A 25,702-nucleotide genomic window follows, 5' to 3' on the forward strand; every position below is an offset into this window, starting at 1 on the left:
GTGAGAAGGATCAGGAAACAGTATTGGTTCCCCAGGTGTCTGGGGCCCCAAGACTAGGAATGGCACAGGGTCCAAGCTAGAGTATAGAATGCCAGGCGGGGGGGCGGGGGGGTGGGGGTGGGGGTGGAAGGGTGAATGAGGCTTAGGGAGTCCCGGTGCGGAGAGCTGCGCTGTAGACTTACCCCAAGAGGCCTGAGGATAGTAATCAGCAAATGATTTTTTTAATGGTTACTTTCCTTTATACTTTATTTCTTTCAAATGTTACTTATGGATTATATTCATATATACACACACACACATACACATATATACAAACACATATGATACAACTGGTGCTTGAAGCAAGATACTTTGCTAGATGTTGTAATTAAGATGCCTTTTCTACAGATTTTTGTTGCTAATGATGGAAACCTAGGGACTCATACAAGCCCCCAAGACCCATGTTCCTGCCTTCATAGATCTTTCTTTGCAGCTTGAGTGAAAAAATATAAAAAGTAAAATTTATACACACAACACACACACACACACACACACACACATATATATATATATATATAGAGAGAGAGAGAGAGAGAGAGAATCCAGTGAACAAAGAATGATTCAAATATGGGACAGGAAATCAATTGAAGCCAGGATCAGTACTTCAAAGCATACACATTGAAGAAAGCAAATAGGAGGGAATGGGAGTGAAATGAGGTTGGGGGAGGAGGGAAGTATGTAAATAAGAACAAAGCATGTTTCATTCTCAGTGAGTAATCTGATTTTTCTAGATTAGAGGAGAATTGTAGGAATTGGGTTTAAAAGGCACTCTGAGGTCAGGTTGTAGAAAGTTTTACTTGGCAGCATACATGGTTTGGAATTTATCCTGTAGAAAAATGGCAATATTCTGTTTAAATGGGTAAAGTTATTTTAGAAGCAAGAAGTAGCTTAATGTCATTTTTAATCTTTTGGTTTTAAAGCTTCCATTGAATCTGGTTTCAAACTCTAGGAGGAAATTTAAAGGGAAAAAAATATACTTGGTGTTAGGAAGAGTTCCGATTCTGTTGCTCAAATGTGGTAAGCTAGATCTTAGATTGTATTTTACAAAATTTGATATACTGGTCTAAAAAAGTTTGCAGGAAATTATCTGTTCTTACTCTCTTAAGCCAAGTAACCATTTGAGCTATGATTATTCAAATCATTGGTTTTCTTTCAGAAAGAATAGATTGTTAGTTGATCATACTGAGCTAAGAAAGGCTTCCGAAGGAATGCATGTATTTTATAGTAAAACAGAAATAAAAATATAGAATCAGTATAAGATTGTCATAGGACTGAAATTGGGCAAATGCTGCTATAGAAAAGAGCCAGGAGTTTAGTAGAATTGCTGAGGGGATTTGGGGGCTTCAAAAAGCTAAGAATTATGCTGTCAATTGGGCATGGTAGCATACGCCTATAATCCTAGCACTCAGAAGGCTGACATGTAGGATTAGCATGCATTCCAGACCAACCTGGGCTACATAGTAATTTCCAGGCTAGCCTGAGGTACAGGGTCAGACCCTTTCTTAAATAAAACCAACCAATCAAAAATGTATGTTCTTACCTACGAATCTCTGTTGAAAAATAGTAAATTGTGTATCAACCCAGAGATGCAGGAGACAGGTTCTTGAGGGATCTATCAGTCAGAATTATGTGTCATGGGCTCTTAACTGTCTAAGCAAAAGAGACTCATAGAAGAGTGGGGAGGGGATCTTAGGTCAAGCCCCATGTAGACGTGGGTGGGAACGGTTGTAATGAATCTCTACAACAGAATGCCTCTTCCCTGCCTTTTTCCTTTGTTGAAACAGTTCTACTATGGCTTTTGCTTTGAGTCTGTTATGGTCAGCACAGTCATAACTTAATCCTGCCTGGTTAGTCCATGCCATACACTGGTTTGAAGAGCCAACTCTGATTAAATTTTGCATTAAAAGAAACATACAATCAATTAAGTCAAGTAAACAGGAGAATAAACTTTGGCTAACTATATATTTGTGTTATTTCAAGTGTTTGTTGAGTGAATGTCTTTTATGTCACCTTAAATCAGATAGTGTTTTCAGGATCAAAGTGCAGTGTTATAGAACCACAGTTTCACATCACCAGCTAAGTGCTAGGGTTCACTTATTCCCTTGTTTTTTCTTTGCTGCTGGGCACTTTGGGCTATGAAAGACATTGATGTTCATTTCAGTGATCATTGGATAGCACATTGAAGAATGTAATTTGCCATTCACAGCAGCATCTTTCATTCGCTGATTAGAAATATGAGATCTGAACTGTGCACAATGGTGCATACCTTTACTCCTAGCACATGAGAGGCAGAGGAAGGCAGACCTCTGTGAGATCAAGACCAGCCTGGTCTATGTAGTGAGGTTCAGGCCAGCTGGGCAGCAAGGAGATCGTCTCAAAAAGACGATTTCCTTGAAAGGAAATATTTATTAAAAGCTTACCTTTAAATTAGATGGTATTGCCTATTTACATACTCTCTCTCCATAATTACTGTTTCTTTTTAAATCTGGAAGCCAACGCCAAGAAGCTGGTGGCATAAATATGCTCAGCTAGTTACATGATGAAGTGTGGCGCTTCTCTGAGATGCAGCTCTTGTTTTTGAAAAACTCCATTGGCCCCCTCAGCATTTCCCCTGAATAGAGAAGGAAGGAGCTAGATCCCATGGTGGTGCAATCCTGCAATACCAGCACTTAAGCGTGGCAGTAGGAGGATCAGGAGTTCAAGGTTATTTTCCCCTGTGTAGTGAGTTCTAGTTCAGCCTGAGCTATGGGACAACTTGTGTCAGAAAGCTAAATAAAAAAGGACAGGAAGGGATCCTCATTTTATTTTTATGCAACCATAAATAAGAATCATGTATGTTATTATATCTGCTCCAATTTCCTTTAAATACAGACAGAAACCTGAAAGCAGTGGACATTCTTTCTCCTGCATATGATATATTCAGAGCAAACCAGAAGGTTGTTCTTTATTATCAGAGCTGACTGGAAAAGATTTAAATATAAATGACTGCAATCTCTTTATCATGTTAGAAATGTCAAACAGTAAATGGAGTTTGGGAGATGTGAGCTAGGCGCTTTACTTTTGAAAAGCAGGACTGTTTTTTTTGATTCACAGATCAACTATTTTTGTCTTCAGGGCCCCATATCTTGGTCTTATTCCCATGTTAATGAAACTACTAATTTACATTTGAAGGGCCCCAAATTCACCAAGAAAATTAATCAAATTGAACTTTCTGGGTCTGATTTAATTTGGTGGCATTAGTAGGACATGCCTTGGACGCTTGGGGAAGAATTATTGAATGCTAATTTTAATTTGGTTGAATATAATCTAATATAAAATTCTACCTTGAGCAACCAAAAATTAAATTACTACATTTCAGTCTGTAAATAGGAACTTTGTATCTCTAGTACATTTTCAAATGATGTATCTTTAAGAAATAAGGCTGCACATGTTTCTTTATATTAGGTAAAATGAAGAAAGAAAATCAGCTGTGAGGCCTTGATGGGAAAACCATGAGATGGGATCCCTTCACCTGTTAAGCCCAGCTGTCCCTGCTGAGATGTGGCTTTCACATTCTGAGAACCATTTCTATGAAAATCTTTGGAGGGAACTCTAAACTACTGGTGACAAGAGTAGCCTATTTTACAGACTGTGCAGTAACCAGGATCAAGTATCAGAGGACAGACTCGAGCCTCTTTCTCTTCTTTCATATATTCAGTTTGGTGGCATTTCATAAAGCTATCTTTCCTTCCATTGCCAAGCTGACTAATCGACTAGTCTGTTGACACCATCTGTCTGAAGAATCCACAGCCATTACCCAAGTTTTGGTTCAGTTTTCAATAGAAATACATTCCATCAAGCCTTTTTTTTCTTCATAATTTTCTAAGTCTAGCATTCTGAATTCTGAATCACAATGGAATTTTCCTTTTTCTCTTTTCCCTCGCTCTTCCCCTCCCCCCCTTCCAAACATTGAATGTAATGTTGTTTTGAATACAATGGACTTTCTACAGTAATAGAAATTGTTGCATTGGACTTGGGCCTGTCATTTTACATTGAACTGGTAGAGCATGTATGAATCTCTGGGTTGGATTCCTAACACACACAGGAGAGAGAGAGAGAGAGAGAGAGAGAGAGAGAGAGAGAGAGAGGCTAAAGCAAAAACAAAATCAATGTACACTGGAGTGTGGTACAGAATAAAGGTAGACATACAGATCAACGCAATACATTTAGAAACTAAAAAATACACACAGAGGCTGGAGAGATGGCTCAGCGGTTAAGAGCACTGACTGCTCTTGCAGAGGACCTGGGCTCGATTCCCAGCACCCACATGGCAGCGGCTACAAACCAACTTTAACTCTAAAAGAGACTGGGGGGATTTTGATTTGATTTGCATTGGCCCAAAATGTGAATATAAGCATGATAAATACTAGGAAGATGCGGCAGTAGAGGCATCAGGCGTCTGGTTGCATCCTGTCTGCAGTTTGGAAGCCGAGAGACACTGATACTGCTTTCCAGCTTGCTTCCCTTTTTTTTCAATCCCAGAATTCAGTCTATGGATGACAGTGCCCGCACATTCTCACAGATACACCCAGAATGTATTTCCTAGGTGATTCTGCATCTAGTCTGGTTGACAATGAATTTTAACTATCACAGCATACCATATTGATTGCAGATAATTTTAACATGCAGGTTTCACCTGTAAGCTGTTAACAATACAGTTAAATAAATAGTATACAGATGTGTGACCATTTGAATGCAAGGTATAGATGAAAATAAGACAGATTATGGATGGTGCTATTCTCTTTCTCTAGTAAGTAAAATATAACTTGTATTAGTTAGGTCATGGAAGAAGAGGAGGTAAGTAAAACTTGAACTAAGTAGAAAATTGGAGAGTTGAGAATCAAAAGTCCTAGCAAGATCTTAGCAAGGAAGGCTGAAGAGCTGGCTCAGTGGTTAAGAGCACTGGCTGCTCTTACAGAGGACCTGGGTTCAGTTCCCAGCACCCCCATGGCAGCTAACAATGGCCTGTAACTCCTCTTCTAGGGAATATAGTGCCCTCTTCTGGCCACTGTGGGCACTGCATGACATGGGCACACAAACATGCAGGCAAAATATTCATACACGTATAGTAACAAAAATAAATAAATGTTTTAGGTCCTGGAGATTTGAATCAGTGGTTAAGAGCACTGAATGCTCTTGCAGAGAACCTGGGTTTGGTTTGCAGCACCCACATGACAGCTATCAACTCTCTGTAACTCCAGTTACAGGTTTTTCTTCTGACCTCCTTGAGCATTGCACTGCACAGGTACACTTACATACATGCAGGCAATACACTCATACACATAATGTCAAAAATATCAATAAAATATTTAAAAATAAATAAATAAATGGTTTTAAAAGAGATCTTAGTGAGGGTACAGCTCAGGGAAATAAAAATCTGAATTTAATAGGGAAATTACTGTGTTAAAGGTATTATATTCTAATGAAAAAAAATCAATTAAGTAATGGAAAACACATTGACTCAGTGTTCTGAAGCTACAGAAAATATATGAGAGGTCAGACTTAGGGACTAAAGAAATCAGTGACTAAATGCCATCAATATATTTGACTTCTCTCTCTTCTACTGCCTTTGTGATTATTTTACTTTCCTACCTTAAAGGCAATTCTTTTCCTTGCAAAAGCAAACATGATGCTTGGCAAGTTACAATCTGATAGTTTTTCCTTGCCAGCTCCAGATTGGAAAATCCCAGGAAAGGATTCCTGTTGTCCCGGTGAACACTTCTGGTGTCACTAGTAACTGGCTTTACTAGACTGGAGGTGTTCTTGCACTGGCCTAGGAATGGAATCTATTTCCAGAACAATGGAGGGAAGTTGTTCCAGCCAAGTGTTCCCCCACTGCCACCAGAAATCATGACTATGTTCAACTAATATGTACTTGAAGGAAATTTCAGTATGTTCCTTAACAGCTGAGGGAATGATTTTAGTGATCTGAAATAATGAGGGATGTTGAGTTGTGAATAAATGGGGACTATCATACTGTCAAGTATACATGATGTCAGTCCTATGTATGTATAGTGTATATGGAGGTCAGAAGATGATGGCATTGAATCCCCTGGAACTGAAGTTATGGATGTTTGGTGCCTAATGGGAACCAAACCTGGAGCCAGAGATTATCATGCCTCAGCCTCCCCTGTTGGGATTACATGCAAAAACCCACTTTACCTGGCTTTTTTTTTTTTTTTTAAGTAATGGAATTCTCCGTACTATTACATTTTCAAAGTCTCAAAATGGAAAATTCTCAAGCTATTTCATGGTAAACTTGTAAACCACTCTTCTTGTTCTTAGAAGAGAGAGGATCATGATTGTACAGTGTTGCTCTGACCTGGGTTTCAGAGCACAATGTGGGAGAAACTGCCCTGTTTGCCTAGCAACCCTTCCAGTACTTTTAACACTATTTGCAAAATATTCAAACTAAGGGTTTGCTGATACAAGAAATGAAATGAATTCTAAAATGTGCACAGTGGAGTAAGGACAGTTATGTGGCAATTGTTTACATGACCAATGGCCACATTCCTTGTTTTGAATATTTATTAAAGCCTTAATAGCCTTGGCAACATTTTAAAAACTTCAAAATATCGGTCACATTATACTGCTATCTGTTTATGCCCACAGGCTGTCAGACACTCGTCTGTTCGTCCATTAGCTGTAGGCTTTGTAGGTCTCTAGTGTTTGCCGGGTTATAGTTTTACCAGGATTTCTGAGTTGGAAGTGGAGAGATCCATTGGTCAGGAACTTTAACAACTTGTTCTAACCCTTTTCATTCTAACCCATCACCTGCCTCTGGACCTCTTTTTTGTGTATCACTGTTTTGCCTGTCATTTTGTGTTATGGGATGTTGCTTCTTGGTGCTGTACTCCAAAACGTATGAATGGGAACTCCTGGGTTGAGTCCTGGACATTTTTAGTAGCACCTTCTCAGGTGATTATCCTCTGTACTAAATCTGAGAAACACTTTATCCTGTGAACTCTATTGTTGTCACATCTGAGAACACAACAGCATACATTGTTTTCATCTACACCAACAGTATTCAGATGACCTAGACTCAAGTCCTAGCTCCATGGGCTGGGAGTGTAGCTCAGATGTAGAATGCCTGCCTCTTGAGTGGGAGGGCTTGAGTTAGATGCTAGCACCATGATAACAGTAGACGCAGAACTTGAGTTTTCTTACTGACTAAATAACCTTGGCTGAGTCACCTGATTGTTATTACTAGTTGCTTCATGGCTAACGGGATGATTAAACATTTTGTGAATTAAAATTAAATAACATTTCTTGAAGCCATTTGTTCCTATCTCAGCAGAGAGTTTAAGTATGTCATTGGTTGAATAGTATCATTATTTTATATTATAGATTGTTTCAAGATAGAAATCCATGAACAAATCATTTGAGACCTATTTCATTTTCGCATTTTATGAGGTGATAATTAAATGACAATTCTGAGTTGCTTTTTTTCTTTTTCTTTTTCTTTTTGTTCTTTCCTTCCTTCTGTTCTCTCTCCTTCTTCCAATTTTTTTTTGAAATGGTCTCAAAAGAATGACCTTACAGTGTAGGTGAGGATGGCCCTGAGCTCCTGATCCTCTTGTTTCAAACTCCCAAGTACTAGGATTATGGGTGTGCACACTACCCTCTGTTTATATGGTGTTGGGGATCTAACCTAAAGCTTATGCATGCTAAGCAAAACTCTACCAGTTGAACCAAATCCCTCACCCCAGTCATGCCTTTTGTTCCTTAAACATGTGAAGGAATCTCTCTTTAACAAATTTTACAAATTGTAATATTGGATTAGTTGATTTTAAAGATTAGTCCTTAATGATGAAAAAGCTGTCTATACCATCATGCTGTGTTGCATTGTTAATCAGAGAAATCCCTTTGTCTCTTTGCCCATCATCAAGAAGCAGAGCAGAAGGGAACAGCATTATGTGGGCCTTTTTTATGCTTAGGCCCTGGGTTCAGTCTTTTTTTTCCTATATTATTTAATCAGAGAAGCAAATAATCCCATCAGTTCTACAAAATTGTTGATACTGCAACTTTGTTCATTCAAACACTATTGAGTTCTAAGTGACAAAAGGAAAAGAAATCCTCTTGAGGGAGTGTTTATGTTTTCCATTAATTTTAATATTTGGCTCCTCTATTTTAAGAAATAAAACAAAAACAGGCATACTACCCATTTATAGAGCATTCTCTTTCCTCTAGGTATCGAAATAGATCTACAAACTACAAAAGTTACAAATGAATAATATTTGTCAAACTCTTGATTTTTTGTGGGAAATATTTTACTTATACCTCAATCAGTATGTGGGAATGTGCAGTGTTTAATAATAGTAATTTAATTCTGCAAACATCCAATACTTATTTTTAATTTGATGTGCAATACAAAATTTCGTTTCTGTCCATAGGCTTTTCAAATAAATAATCATTTCAGTATGTTTGGCTCCTGGGTTTTTTGAAAGATGATTCTGAAATGTGAGGTTTAAGGATATGTGTGCCTCTGCTGGGCACATCACAAGAGACATCTGTTTCAGGGCAACATGTGTACCAATGAGGAAACATAAAATGAGACTGTGCTTTCCAGTGGTACAGGAAGAATGTGCAGGAAGTGGTGTTCACTATACATTTACTCAATTTTACTATGGTTGTAGGCATTTTCAAATGTCCTGATTGGGAAGACTATGCTTGACTAACCTTACTTTGCTGTGTGAGATTCCAGCACCTGTAGCAGCTACTTAGCAATCTAATAAATATGTGATTCAAAATCATTACTGGAAGCAATGTGAGTTAGCCTTTGTATGTATGCTTACACCACTGTCCTCTGTTGAGCGCTCTTTCATCCTTTCTGAAAGTAGGAACCTGGTTTTTCATGTCCGAGGTTTTATAGCGGTTAGATTTTTAGTAGCCATTTGACTTGGGGAACAAAGCTAAAAAGTAAATATATTCTGTGGGGAAACCGTATTTTGCCCATCAGAGAACTAATCTTCTTGTGTTTTAATAGAAGTGCACTGTATGCAAGAGTAGTTGTTTAGTTTCTCTGGCAGAGCTTGTCAATGACTTGAAATCCCCTCTTATGTACTTTGAATTTACAGAATGTACATGATTTCACTATACTGATATAGCATGAGACGAAAATTTAGTCCCTTATTAAATATTGGATCCTGAGGTACCCAAATATTCTGAACCTTCCTTTCTTCATCTGTACATATTTAAAAATTTGAGCATCATGGGATACATTAAGATACACTACAGAAAGCCTTGCCTCCTAGTTGTATCTTCAACAAAATTCCTTTTTACTTAGCCTTGCAAGTAATGAATGTGATTTAAGATTTACTGGAATATCACATGAGTAAAGCTTATTTGTCAAGCAGAAAAAGATAACATGGTACATCATTAATGTAAAAATTTATACTTTGAAAGTTATTATTCTTATTGAATTGACCTTGAATAAAGCTCCCAAGAAAGAAGACTGAAGTTTGGTAAAATTTAATTTTTTAGCATCTTTTTACTTTTTCTGTATCAAAGAATTTCCTTTGTCATTTAAAAAATTCACTTTTTATTTAATAAGTTATTTCTGCAGTTAACAACATGCTTTCTGCTTGAGGACTTCCAAGCATTCAAGGTTCTTATGAAGTTGACATATCAAAGTGGTTTTTCTCCAGATTTCAATCTCATGGCTTCTTCCATGATCTAATGAGTAAATCTTGAAGATCTTTTGATATTTTTAAATAAACCTTCAAAAATAAACACTTAAACACTAAATATTGATTTACCCTTATCCATAGTTTCTTAGACTTCAAAAAAAAGTTTATTCATTTGCCCTTCTAGTCCCCAAATGTCCTTCCTATGTGTGACGTGATCATGTAGAAGATTAGAGCAGCTAAATCTCTGAAGAATCGTATGTGCAGTGTGAGAAAGTTGAAACACCTTTTTTTCCTCTCTTCATGGTACCATTCAATTTTACCCTAATCTAAGAGTAGTTGTTCATTTTTTACTGTAGGATAAAGGAATGATTATATGTTGAAACATTGTTATTAGATTCATGATCTAAAAAAATCAGTAACAGTAATATAAGGAATTAGCTTTTTAAAATATTTTATTTATTATTTTTATTTTATGTGTATGAGTGTATTGCCTGCATGTAATATAAAAACACCTGTGTCCTGAAATGCCCATGGAGGTCAGAAGAGGGTATCAGATACCCTGGAACTGAGGAATTAGTTTTTTAAAGTTAAAAAATATCAAAGAGTATAGTTCAACCCTAGAACTACAAAATATAACTGAAGGGTCATGAGTGTGTGTGTGTGTGTGTGTGTGTGTGTGTGAAGAGAGAGAGAGAGAGAGAGAGAGAGAGAGAGAGAAATAAGGTGTATTAAATGTTATATGTTTGAATCATAATCCAAAATTGGGTCCAACGTAGGGAAACACTTCAGTGTCTAGTTTTCTTCCTTTCAGAGAATGAAATCAAGGATGTTCCATGTATGGTCAAATGTAAATATAATCTGGAGCAGGAAAGCAGGACTGGTGTTAGAGGAACTAGGTATGGCCTGAGTAATAGGACAGGGCAGTGGAACAATCGCTGAGATGCACACTATTGGGTTGGGGGTGAGTGGGAGGCTGGGAGAAGTAGCTCCTTCACTGAGGAGAAGCCAGTGGGTCACATTTGTGTACAACGTGCATAAAAAGGGTTGAGTGGTTTCCAGCAACCATCAGCAGTATTGACAAGTGGATTAGAAGAGAAATAAATAGAAACAACAGTCACTAGGAGGAAGGGAACTGGATATCTAGCATTTCTTACATGTGTGCAGATCTCTGCTGGGTTCTTTACATCTGGCTATCATAACCTTCCTGCAAGGGAACAGTTGTCATTCCAGCTTTATTTTGTTTTACAGATGAGGAAATTGAGAGCCAGAAAAATGCTGCATAAATTTATCTAACAAGTATAGGAATCTGGCTTTAAACCTGTAGAATTAAAAACAAGGAATTGGATGCAATAATAAAGGCAGCTAATTCATTTACTGTAAGATCCATGGAGATTAAACCAGACACATGTAGCATTTGTGCAGGGAAATTAGCTGATGCCTAGTGTTGTTTTAGAAAGAGAAATAATTTATTTTCCAGTCTTTTCTAAAGAGATGGAATTCTATAAAAATGTTGATTAGGAGGGGCCAATGTTATTTAAATGAAAACAATATGTTTTTCTATTAGAATACAACTGTTAAGCAGAACAAATTCATATTTCCTGTTAGAGAAGAACAGTCACTCCACTTTGGAATAGGAATGAATCAGGTGTTCTCAAGTTATAATGAACATCAGAATTACTTCTGGCTCTTATTAAAAATAGCCTCTCTTGTTGGGCTTGGTCACACAGGCTTATAGCTCCAGCTCTCAGAGGGGGCTGACACAGTATGTTTGGCTTGAGGCCAGCCTGGGCTACAGAGTAAGACTCTGTCTCAAAGAGAAGACCTTAAAGATAGATTTGATTGAATTCATTGGGAATGGGAGCCCATGACATCTGAATTATTACTAAGCCCCCACTGCTGCAGTTTACTGTAAAATTCTTACACATGTTATGACTTTCATTGTGATGTATGCCTATATTTAAGAGTCACACTGAGGGTATTCCCTGTGTATTTTAATTTCACATAAAGATTAGGATGTTCTCTAACAGTAGATTCTTATGGCATGTTTCTATTCAAATTAAGCTAGTGAAAATAAAATGAAATGAAATAAAAGTTCAGTTTCATATGCCGAAGAGCCTCATGGGGGCTTTCTGTATTCCAGGATAACACACAGCCCTCTGTTCCTCACAGAGGACAAGAAACTCACGTTTGATAATGTTGGGTTACATTCTAAGAAAAGTGGAAATTTGCCCTTACACAGAGTTTAAGGTATTGGGACTTTTCGTTGTTGTTCCCTGTAGCCCCAGCTGGTCTGGAACTCACTATGTAGACCAGGCTGACCTCCATCTCACAGAGATCCCCTTGCCTCTCTCCCTTGAGTTCTGAGATTAGTGTTTGCCACCATGCCCAGTGGGAATCATTTTAAACTTTTCCGTTTTAATTATGAATTTATTCATGTATGAATCAATATTTTCTTTACAGAATTACCTTTCAAGTTAAAAGTATTTAAACACAGTAACAGATTTCATGCTTTTCTGTTTATTTTTCAATAAATAAACATGAGTAACAAAGACAAATTATGTAGATGGCTTGAGGACTTGATTTGGAATGGTATCATTTTAAGACTTACAAATGTATATGGGATTTCCCCACTGAAGAACTTCCTCTCAAAAACATTCCTTAATTTACTCAAAGGAGTAAATGCCTCAATAATTTTATTACTGTATACAACAGTATTAAATGTTTTACAAGAGTGAGACTTAAGTAATACACTTGAACAGTCTCCAGGATTTATTCTAATATTGCTACATTATAACAAATTATGCATATTATCCAGATGTATCTATCTCTCTGTATATCTATATATAATGTATGTGGAATTCACATTAAATCTTAAATGTGACTGTTCGTTTTGTGATCATTTTTCTGAACTGATTTAATATTATTTATAATTTCAGAAAATATGTAACATATACTATAACTACTGATAATCTAAAACATAATTCTTGAAAGAATAAGCTCTGTGGGAATGAGAAGGAAAACTATTCACCTCTACAATTTTTTTTTTTTTTTTGGTCTTTTTGAGACAGGGTCTCCCTGCAGCCCCAGCTGTCCTGGAACTCACTATGTAGACCAGGTTGGCCTTGAACTCACAGAAATCCACCCACCTCTGCCTCCCATGTGCTGGGATTAAAAGCATACACCACCACACCCGGCTTCACCTCTACAATTTTTCTGTCATCTCAAGTTGGTGTTTAAACTGTTCATAGAGTAGTAAGTCATATAAATACATGAAGAAATGTTGAAGTTGTCAGTGTTGGTTGCCTACTTAGTCACAAGTATATTTAGAGTAAACACAGCCCTAAGCTGGCTTTCTTGCTATGTGTTAGACCTTATGCCTCAGCCTCAGAACCATTGGACCTAGGCTTCTGAATTCTTCCTTCAAATGTTCCCTTTCTTTTTCACTTCTTACTCGAGCAGCCTCACCACTGGATAATGAGATGGTTACCTCATCAGGTCTTGAATTTCTTTTCACACACTTCATCCTTCCCAGCTACTACTAGCTGTGTTCCTAGAAAACATTTCCAGCATGTTGCTTTACTTCTCCGAATCGCCCCAGAACTTCTGTGCAGCAATAGGCGAGAATCCAAAAGCCTTTTTGGAACTTGCTTAGATTTCTAAAGCTAGGCTGAAGTTTGCATTTCAACTCCTGCTGTCTGCTGGCCTTCCGCTGCATCTTTCACATGATGGATTGGTTGTCTCCATGTTAGTTTTGCTCCCCCCTCTCTTCTCTTCACTTAACCATCCTTTCTACCCATTTCTGCTTATTCTAGCCTTATGGGTGAAATTATTTCCTCTGAATGTTGAAGTCCTACCCTCCACACTTGTGTATATGGTGTTATTTGCAGACAACCCAGATGAGATGGGATCATTGTCTTGAAACTTAATCCTACACAACCCTGTTCTTAGAAAAGAATTGGACACAGAAAATGCCATGTCATGTAAGAAACAGTGTAGAGTTCATGAGTGATGGAACAGTAGTCAAGAACAGCCAGCATGGCTGCAGAGGCTGGAGGGAAACATCACACAGATACCCTCTGGTTACCATTGGGAACAACCAACCCTAGTGACTTCTTAATCTTGACTGCTAGACTCCAGAACCACGAGGCAATGTATTTCTGTCCTTCTAGCCACCCATTTTAAATGATTTGTTATGACTACCCATGGATTTCAATTTTTTTTTGTCTCTCAGTGTCCATCTTGAAGAATCCAATGGCCTTTTCTGTTGCTGGGTCTTCTCTAAGAAAATGTAAATATTGGGGCTAGACGGATGGCACAGCAGTTAAGATTTTTTGCTTCTCTTGTAGAGAACCTGAGCTTGGTTCCCAGCACCCGTATAACTTCGTGGATCTAGTGCTGTCTTCTTTTCTCAGTGGGCACCTGCACACACATGTATATACACCCATTAAGATACACACATGTACACAAAAATTTAAAAAAGTGAATTTAAAAACAAAAAATGCAAATGAATTTAAAAACAAAAAATGTAAAACATCAAGTAATTTTAGTGGTTAAGAACTTTTGACCAACCTAAATCTTGTCCAGCCCTGTGGATACAACCCAAACTTCATTTCTCTTTGAAAAAGAGTCTGGCCATTTCACTTTACATTTAATCCTTTCTGTTGAAAATTTAGTGTATATATTTTGCTTTGGATATATCATTATGTTCTTCCTGGACTCTAAACTTTCAATATATGTAACCCCTTCCAACCTGAAAGCTCTAATCTTTTTTATAGCCACCTTCCTATCAACAGTGTTACAAGATAATGTAGAGAAGACATGGAATCTCATTGACTTAATGCCTCATACATGACTGAAAGATGCTAAGGTCTTAAAAGCTTGATACTTATGCAACAGGGTGTGATGCACACAGAATGTCACAATTAGCCAAAGTATAAAGAATAAGAGACTGCAGAGTGTGTGTCCTTTGATAAGACTCCTATATTATACCTCATTTACCCATGGTTCAGGGACCATTGCAGAAGGAGGGGGGTGAAAAGATTGTAAAGCAAGGATTAATGCATAATCACAAGGAAACAGTCTTCCAGGCCTCTGGGAACTTGCTCATATGAACTTGCAGCAATGGGGACAGCATGCACAAGACCCATGCAAAACTCAGTCAGACAAAAACACAGCATAGAAATGGGGAAATGGGTATCAGGCCCCAACAATAACTGAGGAATTATTAGTAGCTGATAACTGCTGGGGGAGGGAGAGTTGGTCTTCCTTAAGGGAATGACTCTAGATAGGCTGACTAGGCTCCAGACTGAACTCACACCAAGCGACATCTGGGTACACAAACTTGACTTGATAAGCTTTAACATATGTGACAGGATATATGAAATCTAGTGGAGGGGTATAGGCTGGTTCAGATAGGGGAGGGGATCCAAATATGATTAAGATGTGTTATACGAAAGATGCAAAAATTCAGTAAAAATATACATTGAAAAGAAGTTTGATACAGTACTGCCTGTTACTGTGCTCCTTCTTTCCTTTTCTTTCTTTTTAAAAAAAAATTTGTTTTATTCTGTTTTGTTTTGAAAAAGCAAGATCTTACATAGCCCAGGTTGATCTCAAACTCACTGTGTAGACAGGGGTGGCTTAGAATTTTTGAACCTCCTGTTTCTATCTCTGGGGTGCAAATATTCCTTACAGGTGTGGGCCACTATACTTAGTTGTTTTGGTCCTGAGACTTGAACCCAGACCTTCCTGCATGCTAGACAAGGATTTTACTGAGCTATATTCCCAGTCTCACTCCGCCCCCCTTCTGTTTTTTTAACTAATGTTAATGTCTGTAAAAATACTTTTCTATAGAAAATAACTTGAGCCTCCTCGCAGGGCAAGGAGAAATAATAGGTGTTGCTTCACTCAGCCTGCCCTGAGGCCAGCGTCAAGTGAACAGTAGGTGTGAAAAAGTTTATAGTGAGAAAGCAGAGGAGTGTTGCATGGCAACATATTCAGACCTTTGATTTTGATTCTCAGCTCTGCACAACTTATTTTGGAGATACTAAGCAGACCCTCAAAGAGTTTCTTTTTCCATCTAATGAAAAGTGCAGAAAATTTCCTTATGTATTTTGAGACTCAGCCCTTTTCTGAACCTTTACAGCTTTCACGTGGCCACATATCTCCGAAGAAATTTGCATTCACTTTGAAGAATTTGCAGGCTCATCCTCCACAGACTGAGAAGGCTGCTTCCTTGTTTGTTTTATGAAAAGTTTAGCTCATAGTCTTGTGTTCTTGGGATTCAGAGGAACAGATTCCTGGTTCTAGCCAGAGAGTTTTATTTGTTGTCAACTTTGATCAAATATTTTCCCTCTGGTGATTAGTTTTTCTTTGTTTGGACAATGTGAGAGCTGACAAATTTATCTGTTCTTATTCCAGCTTTAACATGCTGTGTTAGCTTCATTTTATGGATGAAGAAACTGACCCATTAACCAAGGCTGTAGAGATGTAGAAGTTTATAGGCCTAAAATAAAAGTTCATGTATTGTGACTATGATTCCACCATATCTTTTCTCTTAACTGCCATATTTTTGTGTTACAGTTTTCCTTTTTGTTAATTTTGAAGGTTCAAAAATACTGATCTATACAGGATATCCTTTAAGTCCTAGGATGAAAATGTTACAGAGTTCGGGACTACCTGGAGACTACCCAGACTCAAAAGTTTTGAATCAGCCAAAATGCGCTTTTACAATTTTATTTGCATTTTAAAGAAAAATCCTCAGAGCAGGCGAGTTAATAATCTTGAGGAGGAGAATAATAATCTTACCTTGAGGAGGAGAACGGAGGGAACAAGGCATGGGGGTCAGACACATGGCTGGCTGGCAGCCACATGGCTGGGAGAAGAACAATTTGGAGAAAATAAAGAAATACAAGATGCTAGGGGGATCCCAAAGTCTTAAAGCAAGTTTAGTAACAAAGGCATGAAGAAGCAACAGGGAAATTATGCCTTTCAGAAAAGTGGACAGACTTACAGAGACCTACATGGCTGTGGCTCCTCTGAAGTTCTGCACTAGAAGGTGGGATTCCAGGCAGGAAAACCTTGCTATCTCATTAATGCACTAGGTATTCTGCCCATCTATTTAGGATGCCCCACCTTCTGAGGGGTGGTCCTATGACCAGGTAATTGACCAGTTAAACTTACACAAAATGGAAGCACTCGGGGTATTACTGAACCTAGAGCCTCTTACATTCTCGGCAAGTGCTCTTCCAATAAGCTACACCTCTACCCCTCTATTCGGTGTATTGAACAAGGTGACATTTTTACACCATTGTACCTGTTACCTTACAGCAGCTTTCACAGTAAAATGTCCAGATTCTGGAATGGAAGTCAAATATCTGATACTCTTCCATCAATTAGTACTGATGAAATCTTGGACATTATTGACCCTTTGTACCTCTTTGTCTCATCTATAATTGGTGGATACTAACTGTGACTACTGTCTCATCTATAATTGGTGGATACTACAAAACTACACGGAAAACTCTAAGCAAGGAGAGTTCAAGGTCTCCAAGCACAAAGTAGTTATAGTAGTTATATGTATATATGTTATAACTACTATATCTATAACTAGTTATAGTAGTTATAACTTCAGAATGTTATGATGAGTGTAAGAAATTATACAGCTAAGGAAATTGAAATGTGTATATATGTTAGCTATTCTGACTTTAAGATGACTATAAACAATCTTAGTTGTATGTTTTTTGAGACTTTGAGAATGTACCATCAACTTTTACCATTTTTTCTATTTTTAATTTTTATTACCATTTTTACATACATTTATGCAGTGGGTAATAATCGGTGTAATCTTTCTATCTCCTTTTAAAAGTTGATTAGTGCATACAAATTCTATGTTTTGTGGAGTACAGTATGATGTTCAATAGTGTATCCAGTTCAATAATGCAATCAGTTTGTTTTTATTAAATCTGAGCAATTAATGTCCATATTGCCCCCATAACTACTTTGTGCTTAGAGACCTTGAAATCTCCTTGCTTGTAGTTTTCCATGTAGTTTTGTACTACATTCTGAACATATCAGTGCTTTGATGTCCAATGAAACCAAGCTGTGTAATAATTCTTTGTATTACACTGAGCACAGTATTGTCCCAATCATTTCCTATGCATTCAAATCTCTCATGCTCCATATGAATTTCAGTTCCTTTTTCCTTCTCTTTTCAAGCTTTTGGTTTATTATCTCTGAAATCATCAAGTCTTATAATCCTGGAGGCTTGTCAGACTTGCAAAGAGAGCTGGACAAGGATTTTCCTGACAGTGAAAAGAAGTGTTCTTTCATGGGTATGGGGGAAAGGGCACTTACTGTAGATTACTGTTACACTAGCATTTTGTGCATTACATGCTAAAACTATCATGAACTCCTGAAATGGGTATAAGCTTTGTTTTATCTTTGCTTGAGAATATGGAGTGCTGCAATGGTTAGGGAGAAACAGAACAAACAAAATATAAGGAATAATGTTCAGCTTATTGTTTTCCAGGTGAAAATGTTGAATCCTTAAACATTTTCTGTTGTCATTATTTTACTTTTTTCTTTATACAAGACTAGTAGTTACATAAATCTAAATTAGTTGTTTAAATGTACACGTTTAAGTCTATTAGCATATTTATAGGATGGAGCCCATATCTGACATTGATATCAGGCCTAGGAATCTGTAATGCCAAATTCTCTCCTGGGAGGCCCATGCTGTCCTCTCTTGGCTCCCAGGCCTATGCTGACCTAACACCCAACCACAAAACTGGCACCATGAATTCCATGTGGGTTTTTGTATAAAGTTTATGATGTCTGAAAGAGAATTACTTACAGAGGTGTACATTCATGGGCTCTTTCCAGTACATCTTGGCTGAGTTTTTTGAAATCCACCAGCACCTCACCAAGATAGAGACTTCTCGCCACTTCCTGGCTTCCTCACTCTGTCCTTAGACCCTTGCCCTCATGCAATTGAAGCTTATCGATTGGGTGGGAGGGGTGACTATTTCCCCCCCAGTCTCTCAGTCTACAGGGTCTCTTAGGGTTCAGGCCTTCAGCTGCTACTGGTTCATTTGGAGGACACGCCCATCCAATACAACCAGAGGCTAAACAGGTCACAGGCCATAGGAGACAGCCTACTATTATGATTCTGCTAATAGATATGGTACTAAACTGACTCCTAATGACTTATTGTTAAACCTGTAGATTAATACATCTCTCAACTCTCATCAGAGAATCTTCCTTATGCAGTAAATAGTGATTAATACAGATCCACAACTGGCCAAGAGTGCTTATTCCTGAATAGAACACCTATATCAAACTTCTGCCTCCCAAGACTCAGTGATCATTGCAGAAGAAGGGGTGGAGAAACTGTAAGAGACAGAAGTGGTGTATGACCATAAGGAAACAGAGTTTTCTAGATATCTGGTCACGTACTCCTATGAACTGACAGCAATGCTGACAGCATGAGAAGTCCCACATAAACTCAAGGTAGGCAAAATCCCAGCATAGACTGGGGAAGTAGGTACATATCCCTAACCTTATCTGAGGAACTGTTGGCAATGGAAGACTACTGGGATGGGGAGATTCAGTTTCATTTAATGGTAAGATTCTTGGTAGGTTGACTGGGCTCCAGTGGATGAACCCACACACTGAAGGGCATTTGGAGACACAAATTTGACTATATAGGCATATATATATATATGTATTGTATTATATTATATATGTAATATATATTAGAGTACATGAAATTGGGTGGGGAGCAATAAGGGGGCACCGATAGGGGAGGGTATCTAAATATGTAACATATGAAATCATCAGAAAAATCAAAGAAAAAAGTCAAAAAAGAAAGAGATACCTTAGCATAACAGTATAAACATTATCGGCTTGAACTGGCAGATAATAAAAAATGTTTCTTTTTTAATAGCACCATAATTCTGGCTGTTTCTCTCTCTCTCTCTCTCTCTCTCTCTCTCTCTCTCTCTCTCTCTCTCTCTCCTTTTTTTAAATGCTAGGGATTGAACCAAAACATTGCTCAAGCTAAGCATGTACTCTACCACTGAGCTACATCCCAGCCCTGATTAGAATATTTTTGATATTTACACATATCTGGTCGGATTTTTAATCTCACCATCTGTCTGCCTCCTTCTCATCCCTCACAGCTTACACACAATTTTGACTGACAATCCTAGTCTATGCCATTCAGTCTCCTAACTGCCCTCAGTTGGGAATCAGATCAAAGTCAGATGAAAACAATTAAGTAAGCCAGACTATCCCATATTGAAATGTTGTATTTTCCATGCACTCAATATATATTGATACAGATCATTTGGGTTTTATGGTATCCTTCTTGAGATTTATATGCTCTGTAACTAGTTGGTGAATTTAGAAAACTTAGCAAATCTACCATACGGCCTAGATGCAAGTTCTGAGGTTTTTGTCTCTTCTCTTTGTTCTACAATACTAATTACAAGCCCCTTTGGTACTGTAAAATTTTAGTTTCATTCTACACTTTGTAAAGCCAACCACAGAATATTCACTCAATAAGTACTTGTTGAGTTGAAATAATTTTACTTCCATGCATTGTTTTAGATTATTTTCTTTTGGACTTCTGCCATTTAACAACCATTATTCGTGTGGTTTAAAAATTAAACCACATAAAGAAAACAAACAAGGAGGGAATTTAGCAAAGCTTTCCTCTTTGCATTGAATTTCTCTCTGTACTTTCACAGTGGGTAGATTATTCTATTCTTGGATTACAACTACTAAGCATTAAATCTCCTAGTAATATGAGATTCTTTTCCTTTTATACACTTTCAGTTAATTATTTTTCTTTTTTGGTCAATAAGTCTGTCAATAACTTCTCATTTTTAATCTGAGCATGTGGCTCACACCTGTAATCCCAGCACTAGGGAAGGTACAGGCAGGGTGAGGATGACAAGTCTAAGGCCAGTCTGCTCTGCATGTGGTCCAGGTTGGGGGTGGTTATTATGTGGCATCCCAAAAGCAAAGAAGCAAATGAACAAACCGAACTTGCAATATTTTCTATGATGTTCATTTGTTGCATTTTAAGATGCAACTCATTTTTTTCCTCCAAAAATACATCTTCAAATAATATTAATATATTTTAAATTGTTTCATTTAATGGTAATTTTGTACTGCTTATCATGAAGAATGTTTCTTTTAGGAAGCTGAGTTGTAATACTGTTCTTTCCATCTATGAGTCCATCTGATTTATTAGAGATGGAAAATGAGCAGCAGTTCTAATTTACTTAGGGCTGATTCAGGGCCACTTTCACTGCTCAGAGTTGACATTAGTTGGCCTATCTAGTAGAGGACTCCTCACATTTAAAAGGAGTTAGTTATTTTCTCCAAATAATCATAACAATAATCTAGCATATTTTTCAATACGTTGTACTTCCAGTTTGTATTTAAAGCAAGATATTCCTGTTTATATACTGGAGGTACTTTCTGTGTTTCTCAGCACTGGGCCCTGATAATATAACTTATCTAACACCACATTTGTGAATTATGTCTCTAAATTTTGTATTTAAAATATTAATAGGTAAATAATGATTAAAATGTAAAGATTTTTTGAGATTATGATTACATTTTTTTAGAAGTCATAAAATGTTTAGGGGCTAGAGAGATGGCTCAGTCAGTGAGAGCACTGAATGTTCTTGCAGAGGACCCAGGTTTAAATCCCAGCACCCATATAGTAGCTAACAACGGTCAATAACTCCAGTTCCAGTGGATCCAATGCCCTCTTCTGTCCTCTGTGGGCAATGCACAATGTGGGTGCACTTACACACATGCAGACATAACACTCATACACACAACATAACAATAGATAAATTTAAAAAATTGAAAAAAAGAATTAAATTTTTAAATGTAAATTAGTTCAAAACTCTTAGGCATTTTATATATAACCAAAAAGAAGACTAGAGTTTTAACTAGACATTAATAGTGTGTGCATTGTGAATGTGTGTGTGCATATGTTATGCCTGTTTGCATGTTGGCTTACCCATGCAGATGTATGTGGAGACCTTCTGGTCAGGAGGTCACCATCTGATTTCTTTCTCAATCACGCTCCACCTTATGTTTTGAGACAGGGTCTCTCACTGAGCCTTGTACCCGGTTTTCATCCTTTTGCCTAGATTGGCTTGCTAGTGAGCCCTGGTATCGGCCTGTCTTCATACCTCCAGCAATGGGATTTTGGCACATGCTGCATGCCCAAATACATGGGTGCTGGGGATCCAAGCTTAGATCATCAGTCATGAAAAGCAAGCACTTCAGAACCCTCTACCCAGCTTCAGGCATTAGGATTTAATAGAAGGCTATGATCACAATGAACCAAACTGAAAGCACAAATAAGCGTATTTTTAAAGGTGATGTTACAGGTATGTGACATTAAAAAAAATCAAATACTTAACAGATATTTATGTTCAATTTCAGTGTCTACATAGTAAAGGATTAAAGATAACTTAAAAGTAGTAACTTTTTATATGGACTTAAGCCTAAAGTCTGAGAAGTGTAATCCCTTGAACTCTTAAAAAAATTTACTGATCACTTTACTCTTTGGTTATACTCTCCTTTTGGGTGTTTAAGACCATAAAATTGGCCCAAATAAATCAATTTATATTTATACTTAAGGTTGTTTGAGGATTTGTTTCTCAGGAGTCACATGGGCTTTGGAGGAGCCCCTGGCTCCTTTCTTTTACCAGTTCCATCTATGTGAAGATAAGTCAAAGGTCCTGCTCAACCATGGCTGGCTTTACTTGGAGGCATGGAAGAAATGTTTCCTCTGAGTTGACCCTCCTCTTTGTAGACTGGACACTGGTTCAAGCTCTTCTCGTGGGGTCTCCATTGACTCCCTGAACCAGAGGGCAGGTGACTCACCACAGTTACAGGACATTTTGACACATCTTCCATAGTCCCCTGGAGTTTAGTCAATCTTGGAGGGCAAGGGACAAAACTGTCCTTTAAGTCCCTATGACCAAATTAGTATAGGCCTCAAAGTATGGCTGTTAAACATCCAATAAGGTTAGTTCCACCAGTCTGGTACTTTTAATTACCATGTGGTATGTAGATAAAGTATGGGTAAAAAACCAAATATTTTCTTATAAACCTTGACTAGATAAAGATTTTGTTCCTTAAACTAGTTGACTAAACTATGACCATAGAAATTTTAAGATTGTGTGTATATTATTTTTGTCTCATCCTTTATATATCATAACAAACCTACAGAGACCTTCATTACTTGCTTAGGTTTCTCATTTTTCTGTCTGTTTTGGAAAATATCTCCATTCCTAATCCTTTCAACATCTTTTACATTCTCATTTTTTTTTAATAATTATGAGACATAATGACATTAACAAAATTTCCATCTGTTTTGAGAATTCTTTTCCTGGACATACTAAGCAATGCTTATTCCCTTTTAAGGTTCTAGTGTCAAACCAATGTTTGATTAAAGTTTTACTGGGAAACCAATGAATTTTCTGAGCTTGCTTACCGAGATAACTGAGGGGTGCTGAGTGTATGAATGACCTGAGGATATGCACACTGGAAAGCCTTTACCCAGCATGGGTCAAGCCTTCTCTTCCTAGCCTCCCCCAGATTGTGTACTTTAGCCCTCTCCAAATCCAGAAGACCATGTGTGATTAGGGTCAAATTACATACAGTTGTCTGGGAAGAGTGGCTGGATCCTCTGGTGAGGGTCCAGTGACCCTGCTTGCCCCTCCTTTGATGAAGGAGCACAACTTACAACAGCCCAATTGTGACGATGTTTAGCAATCAGGCACTGCTGAAGTTGTGATAATGGTAGTTATTTCATGCAGAAGAGTCGGCTGTACAGTGTCAGAAAAAAGTGATGGTGAGATATAGGAGGAGCTGGAGGGGAGGGAGTGAGCATGGATTTTATCTAAACACCTTGTATGCTTACATACCTGTATGAAATTCTCAAAAAATTATTTTTTAAAAAAGAGAGAAAAGAAAAAAGGAAAAGAATGATTATACACCGAAAAGCAGTGCTTTTTCTTATGTGTGATATTTAAATAATTTCAGGAAGTTATCTACAAATGGGACTTTATTCCACTTTTTTTGTCTGTGCTTTGTATTTTAGTATGTTTTATTTTAATGAACCTGCAGTTGCCTTTAAATACATGTAATTTTATATGGATTTGTAGTATGAAAACCATTTATTTAAAAAACATGCTCTCCAGTGCTCACTTCAGCAGCATATATACTAAAATGGGAATGATACAGAGAAGATTAGCATGGTCTACACAAGGATGGCATGCAAATTCGTGAAGCATTCCATATTTTTATTAAAAATAAAAAAAGTTCTCTTCCTTTTTGAAAAGACCATGTTTCATAAATATTGCTCTAAAATTAACAACAAAGTGTATCTATAAAAGAAAAAAAAGTAGCAACTTGGCGACAACTCTTACTTTGTTATCTGAAATTCAGTGGTAACAGGACATGAGGGAAAAAAAACATTATATTGAGATATTCTAATGATTACAAGTGGGGTAGAAAAAATGTGTTTTGATAATGTAACTGGAATTTAATATATTACTACTAGAGCATCTAAGAATTGTTTTAAAAACAGTCAAATATGAAAGGAAAAATAATTACAGGTTCAAGTAAGTGATATTCCCTGAGTGGCAAAAAGCAGAACTTAGCTTGCATTGGCATGGAAGATAAGTGAGATGATTAGGTCTATTTGTTGCCTAAAGAGAAGAAGCAATTGAGAGCTGTTAAATGGTTTAAATCCATATCCAGCCTTTTAACTCCCAGTGATCACACAGGGCAAGACCCAGCAGCTACATGCCTCAGGGTTTGTGGCCCCATTCATTTACTCCCATAGAGGCCTTCCTCCCATAGAGGAAAGCTTGATTCTTTGGAGCGCTTGGCTTCCACTCATTCTAACTATGTTGCATAAAGTTTTCCACATAAAAATTCACATTTGTATCCTGTTCATTTATGTGTGCTCAGGCAAAAGGTTTTCTTTTTAGCTATATTTGTACATACAGATTATTTAAGTGCCTATACTATAGTTCATGTATCATTGGTATCAAGTCCTGGCCACCATGGGCATTACATGACATGGGTGCACGTACATGCAGGCAATACACTTATACACATAAAATTATTAAAAATATATTTTAAAATCTACTAGTCTCATGCTGGCGTGGTGGTGCATGCCTGCAGTCCCAGCACTTGGGAGGCAGAGGCAGGCAGATCTCTGTGAGTTCAAGGCCAGCCTGGTTTGCATAGTGAGTTCCAGGACAGCTGGGGCTTACAGGGAGACCTTGCTTCAAAAAGACTAAAATATATATATTTTATATTTAAATAAATAAACAAACAAACAAATATGTATTGCAGTACATAGTGATAAATACATATCATATTTTCCATACTGGAGATGTTCTTAGAAATAGGAGAATTTGAGGAGGGATTCATATGCTTTTGCATTGAAAGTTGTATATGTTGGGCTGGAGAGATGGCTCAGTAGTTAAGAGCACTGGCTGTTTTTTACAGAGGACCTGGGTTTGATTCCCAACACCGATATGGCAGCTAACAACTGCCCATAATTCAGGTTCCAGGAGCTCTGACACTTTTTTCTGATCTTCACAGGCATTGCATAACATGGGTGCACTTGTACACATGCAGACAGTACATTCACACATAAAATAAAAATAAAGGTAATAAATAAAATATTTAAAAAGTTGTATATGTATAGATATATAGCTTATCAAAAAATTCCCTATTAAATAAACATGGATTTTGTTATGAAATAATTATATACTTACCCCCTCATAAGATAAAGATTATGCCTATTTAAATATTTGTCTTAATTAAAATTTAGATTTCAAGTAACATTTTGAAAATGTAATAATGTCTCCATATTGAATAAGTAGATTCTACTCCTCAGTATCCTTTGTTAGGGTATCTCTTAGGAATTTCAAAAACAA

At 37.4% G+C, this 25,702-nt stretch overlaps 1 protein-coding gene and 1 non-coding gene across 6 annotated transcripts in view; both read left to right on the forward strand.

The window, feature by feature from the left end:
- Window positions 1–25,702, forward strand: part of Robo1 (roundabout guidance receptor 1) — a 432,413-nt gene that overhangs the window by 42,276 nt on the left and 364,435 nt on the right. The gene's annotated exons all lie outside the window — the stretch shown is intronic.
- LOC115067153 lies at window positions 23,947–24,051 on the forward strand. Its single transcript, XR_003846587.1, has one exon. It is a non-coding gene; the product is annotated as a U6 spliceosomal RNA (small nuclear RNA).

The sequence above is a fragment of the Nannospalax galili genome, unplaced genomic scaffold (genome assembly GCF_000622305.1).
Source record: "Nannospalax galili isolate Female #2095 unplaced genomic scaffold, S.galili_v1.0 scaffold705, whole genome shotgun sequence".
Lineage (NCBI taxonomy): Eukaryota > Metazoa > Chordata > Mammalia > Rodentia > Spalacidae > Nannospalax > Nannospalax galili.